The sequence below is a fragment of the Meleagris gallopavo genome, chromosome 3 (assembly GCF_000146605.3).
Source record: "Meleagris gallopavo isolate NT-WF06-2002-E0010 breed Aviagen turkey brand Nicholas breeding stock chromosome 3, Turkey_5.1, whole genome shotgun sequence".
Lineage (NCBI taxonomy): Eukaryota > Metazoa > Chordata > Aves > Galliformes > Phasianidae > Meleagris > Meleagris gallopavo.
In genome coordinates this window covers 70832030-70838507 of record NC_015013.2, presented here as the reverse complement: position 1 = coordinate 70838507, position 6478 = coordinate 70832030, and positions in this window count along the sequence as shown.

Genomic DNA, 6478 nt, shown 5'->3' with positions numbered 1-6478 from the left:
TGTTGGACGCATTATCTTCTTGAAAACACTGAAATATTGTCCAACATTCATTTTGAATGTGTGAATAATATATATAGTATCTCTGCATGACTTGCACACACATATGATCTGCTACAAAGAAAAAAGTTCTGCAAGCATTAGAACTGATTGAGTTATTTAAATGTGTGATACTTAAAAGACTGAAGAAGCTAAATCTCCACAAATTATTAGGGCCACTTTATACACTGGTAGCAGAAGAACATATTTTGATTACTTTGGATTTCAGTCCAAAGTCACATCTTTCTTGCCAAGACCAATATCCCTCAAGTCCAGTGATGAAATCTGCTGAGAACACGTCTACTGGCACTGTTCCTTCCCATGGCTCCTCCTTTAAGGATGCAACATCCCATTACGAGGTTCACAGATAGCAGAAGATGTTTCACTGCATTCTGATCGTTTTCTACAAGATTAAAGACTTATCAGAGTTTCGGTTATCTCTAGGCTTAATGATACACATTAATTAAACTGTCATTATGCCTGTTCTTCAAACATTTTGTAAATATGAACTTGGAAAGCACAAAGAAAAAAATTATCTGGATTTACAGGACAAATGCCACAAAACAGCAGCTCCTAGAAAAAAATAACAGTTGTAAATCCATGTTTTGAAGTCTGGTTTCCCAGTTCTACTCACACAGCTGAACACACAGGGCTGCATCCACCCCATGTACTGCTGCTTTGTCTGTCAGTGGGGATGGAGAAGGAAGTGCCCCGTGGGGAGGGATGGAGCCATGGGCTAGAGGAAGGATAGATGCCTATGGTACATCTATATATGACAAATGCGGGGAAAAGTGTCTTTTTGCTTGTGAAACAGCCCAACAGTGAGCTGTACTGTTACATGGACAACTGTTGTGTGGCTAGAGGACACTTACATGGGTCTAGGAAATTGATCAGAAGGGGAGCTGGCTTTGACTGGTACTCTCCTATGGCCTCTGTGTAGCACCTAACCTGAGATGCATTCCACTAGGAGTTGAGAAGACTTAACATAAAGAGAAAAAACATACTTTTATTTTGAATGTCATTTCCCCCACATTCACCAGAACTGGGAGCTGAAATTAGTGAATTGCTTGCACAAACTAGAACAAGGAGCTATATAATCCACTTCTTCTAGACACTAGAGACCATGTACAGTCTCTAAACATTATCTCAGCAGTGTTCCCCTCCCAGACAAGTCCCCTTTCCTGCCGGTTGACTTAAGTCTTTGAACAGAGCACCCAGAAATGTGCAGCTTCAATCAGAAGACAGCATCCTAGAGCTACAGGTCATTGACATAGAAGGGGAACAGCCTCTGTGGATGGAGCTCAGAAGAAGGAGGTACCACGGCTTTTGACCAAAAGGCTATGATAGTGCACATGGGCATCCATCAGTGCAATAAAAGCCATGGAAACATTCAGAGTAACAGACAACAGTATAGTATCAACAGTCTTCAGCCAGGAAAACACTTCCAGTGTTTTAATTACATATCCCAAAAGTAAAACAGAAGATTAAAAGAAAGAAAGCAGCAGATATTTGAACATGTTACTACACAGCATGTTCCTCCACTGATAGCAAAAGACCATGTAGGGAGATAAACCATCTGAACCTGTTCTGTTTATAGACCAAGGATCAGAGATAGGCAAGGAATACAATTGCAAAAGGATATTATGCTCAAGGGGAAGAATTCTCATGTGTTTGCAGCTGGGATGACAACTATTATTACTATGCTATTACCGCATGTGTAATTGCATCCAGTTCATTCAGTTATGGCATCAGTATCAGAAGAGAACTCCTCTCACCATTCCTAAGCTATTCTGTAAGATGTGTGTTAATGCTGAATATGGTCAAGAAACGTGTTTCCACAACTTCCTATTCCAGCACACTGCTCCTCAGGACTAACATCTAACTTGCAAGCGCTCTAGGGAAGTGTAGCTCTAGCACATCACCTGAGTTACAATTCTGAAAAACTTCTCAGTGGGTTTGTAAGAGCAGAAAGCCTTTTCCCAACCAGCTGAGCAGACCAACAGGTAGGCAGTGGCATTATCAGTGCTGGGTTGCATCACACTGTTTCGTCTATGCAGAAGTGATGGTGGGAGGCATCAAAGGGAGGAAGAAATAAAAAATATCAAGCAAAACATGCTGCACTCCAAACCTCAGCTGAAAACTCGCATGACTGAATGCTCCTGATGGCTGTTAATTTCCTCTGAGCCACCACTTCTCCACCTTTAAGGAACATCTTCAGGATGCAGATACATCCTTCAGAGCCTACTGGCTGCAGAAGAAGCAGCAAGGGCAGTGGCCTCAGGAGCTGAAGCACTTCCAAGTGCCACTCTTGTTAAGCTCCTTTTGCTGTTGGGTGCTTCTGCCAGACCTGACTGAGAAGAAACCTCTTTTTCTTTCACTTTTGGCCAACATCTGAAAGGCTATGTTTTTTTTTTTCTTGCCCTTTGGATAACTCTGCTGATGTTAAAATATAGTCTTATGAAATTTTTTCCATTTCCCCAGGAAATATTTTGTGTTAATACATTCTTATTGATTTTATCTACCATGCATTTTGCCAAGTCTAATTCTTAGAGCCTTACGTTTATTGTCTTAGGCCCTAGTTGAGAAGTGTTGGGCTCCTTTCTTTTTCCATGATGCACAGTGCTCTTTTTTAGTCAAGGCATGGCCAGGAACAGCTTGGTATTGCTCTGTCTGTCAGGCTGGCAGCAGGTCTGACAGAGACAGGGTCAATGAGCACAAGATGAGGCAACTTGCTACACACTCACAAAAGGGAGCTGAAGCCAAAAGAAAGCTGATTGATGTGCAGTTAGTTGAGATAAGATGGGAATGAGAAGGGGACACATGAGAAGCATGAGGCAGTGACTGTTTGCAACTGCTTTGGTTATGTGGTATCATGCACTTGTAAAACTTGTAAAACTTTGTACTAACAAGTCACTTAGTTATAAATGTGTATTTTAGGGGCATTTGGGATTCTTGCTAATTTGTCACCTCCTAAGCTCTGTGAGCTCTGTGACCATGCAGGCATTGGCAGCCCCTGGGGCAGGGGAACCGTGATATCACAGTGACACCATGTTCCCAGCCCACATCATTCCTGAGTTGGGCACTTGTTAACTCTTCAGACACAAGCCCACATTCTTGCCTCATTTCCTGAGGTCCTGAGAGCAATAGGCTGTAGTTACAAAGGCAAGTGCCTTCTGCCCCACGTGTAAAAGCAAGGCCAGCCGTGAGATGCATTCTTGGTCTGTTTATGAAGTTTCACCACTTGCAGAGGCTGCCTCCTCCTCTTGGCTGGGCTGAAGCCACCAAGGGGCTCCTCACACACTGTTTGCATGAAGATGCACCCATCTCTGACCACAAAGACAACTCTGTGGACCAGCTGAGTGCCGGGTCAGCCATGAGACACAGTGGTAAGAGGATGTCCCAAGGGGGTGGTGGCCTGGTAGGGGCTGCAGGGCACCCAAGGGCTCTGCCCAGGTGAGCAGTGCTGCTGGAGAGGAGCTGTGAGGTGCAGTGGGGCTGTGACCATGCAGAAGATGTCCAGTTAGCAGCAAGGTTGGGGAGTGTTAGGACAGCCAGTGGTGATAGCTGTTTTCCCAGAGTATTTGGAGTGCAAGATAGCCTGGACATTTAAATATTATTGATACTCGCAGCCTCCAGAGCTTGTTTAATTTGCAGGGGCCTATCACCCAGCTCCAGCCTGCCTCTGATGTGCATTCCTGCACATACACGTAGCACATTCATTTCCTTTTGCAGTGTTTTCCTTTGCTGCTAGAAAGCCCCTAGGCCTCTCAGAGAGGCCTGTGGCTATTTAAACAGTGTCAGTGGTTCTCCTGTCACTGAGTGTCTTAAACAAACTCTGCTAGTTTATGTACCTCTACTCTGTATACTAGCTTTTTACTGTGGTCAGAGAGTTTTAATTCTCACAGTAGAAGCTGTGGCTTCTCTTCAGAAATCTTCTACCACTGTAACTGTCCAAAATGTTTGCCTGAAAGTTAAGATCTTAGCAATGTCTGTTGTGGAGTCCTGCTAACCCCATAGTATAGAACAAGTCTTCCCTCTCTGAAACCATGCCACCAGAGCACACGACAGAAGGAATACAATGAGGTGCAAGTACAACTCAAATATATTCTGTTAAGATGCACAGATTTGCACAGGACAATGTTGGGTGGAGTTCATCTTAGCAAAGAAGTGCTGCCATAAATTACTTCTGTAAGAAAAACCCTGGAAAAAAAATAATGTGTGGGTGAAGCATTTCTCGTGCATCATATTGTTCTCTGTGCCAACTCTACTTGTGCCATTGTTTGACTTCATGCAGTGTTCCCAGCAGAATAACTATGACAAACCTACCAGGCCACCACCATTTCTCAGGTGTACAACTACGCCTTCAGAAGGTGATTACACAAAAAATAGGCAAACACATTGCCACAACTGTTCGTTAATTACCAGGAACATGGACCAGCTGAAACTGGAGGAAAGTTAAAGCAAAAGGAAGCAGAAATCTAGATTTGCATCCAAAGAGACTGAGACAAAAGCTGAACATTGTCTGGTCAGTGGGCAGACTTGAGGTTGAGGGCCAGGTTATGAGTCAAAAAAATCAACGAGACTTGAGCACAGTGCATAGAAAAAGAATGAAGGTGTGCAGTCATGTCCATGGGCCTCTGCTTCTGCATCCTAAGGGCACTTGGGTATCCTGATAGAGGATGCATGTCTCCCACATGTCCTGGGCTACAACTACAAGGCTCAGGCAAGAGTCTTAGACACTCTAGGGGAGAGGCTGTCTTCTGCTGATGTCCAGAAACAACCCACAGTGTTCTTCCTAGTCTGTGAATATGAAGACTTGTGGTAGGATCTTCTGGGGTTCAGGATGTTCAACTCTTCATGACCATAAATAATGACTAATGGAGGAAGGAAATGGGGAGGGTGTGAGCACAGAGAAAAGTTAAGCAGTGAAATATGGCAGTCCAGAAAGACTGTCAAGGAAATGGGCAAGGAAATGCCTGCATTGGTGCTTAAGCTGGAAAATGGTTTAGGTGACAGGTGCAAGTAAGCCTATGCTTTAGGGATTTTTCACACAGCTATCAGCTGGAAAATTGGGAGCTTTCAAAGGAGAAACATTTCATAAGTTCTTGGTACGATGGCTTATCATCTTTGCTACACTGGGGAATCCATCAGAGCCAGAAGAGCAAAATGGAAATTCGTAATCTGATGAAAAACTAGTCCAGAAAGTGAAGGTATGGAGGTCATCATCAAGAGCAAGTGTGGTCAGGGTTTAGGTGCACATCACATCACTTTGGTGAAAGTTTGAGAAGGCAATGGTGTTACCTTAAAGTGATTTCCATTGCAGGGAGTAACGGGCAGAGTTATGTAGATGAATTTGAAAATCATTTTTAGAAGACCAAGGATTCACCACTGAACATAAGAAATGAATGTGTACCTCAGTCTGAATTGCTCTGATTGTCATCATGGGAACCAAATGCTCTAAAGAGCAGTGGGCAGTGACAGATTCCTGCATAGAAGACCCCAGACTCCCAGGGCAGCATTCAGCTGATACAAGTGATCCAGAGAGAGTTTCTGAAGACAAGGTCACTGAAGTCTGGGAGAAACAGCTGTGGGCCTCTGCAGGCTGGTGTGATCTTGGCTACTGCTTGAGTCAATACATATTTGGATCTCAGGCTTGTATGTCTCCCAGCAGAAATTACCTCTGTCCCAGTATTTCCAACCTAAATTGTACCTCCAGAGGAAATCTCACCCTTTAAGATACAGCAGAATTAAATTAAATCCAGGACAGCTGTTTCTATCTGTCAAGATCAAGCAGATCTGTAGGAGGATTCTCACTCTAACTGGACAATTCCACTGGAATGATCTCCCTAAATTGTACATTTTTTCCACTGTTGTAACTGGGAGGTCTCAGAAAAGTATAACTAGCATTTTCCCCTGCAGGGTGTTTGCTTTACTCTTTTGATTACTTGGCTGATAAGAAAGTTACAGAAATCTAAACAGTGAGAAGAACAAGGATGAAGCTGCTTTGATAGCGTGGCCTTAACTGCAGTCAGAGGCATCCGCCCCCCACAGAGAGGAGCTATGCTGAGTTTTCATGTGTGCGCACAAGGATGAGGTAACTATCTGCTTCAGTTGCTCCAAAGCAAGATGGCTTTGTCTGGAACATATAATCAGTCACATTTGAAGAGGGGTCACTCACTTGAAAAGCCTTTGATGAACCTGTAATATAAACCAACACAGAACCAAGTATTTTTAAATTATTTGGAGCATTAAGCAAGATCCTAGTTTCATAGCAACAACCCAGATGAGGAACATCTATGGTTCTTTGGAAGAAGTTGTGCAGCTCAGAAATACCATGACTGTCACTTTCTTCTGATTAAATGGACAGATTATCTTAACAAAAAATGTCCCAGGGCACAGGAAAAATGAGGGTTACTCTAAGCTTCCAAGAAACAAAGAGATT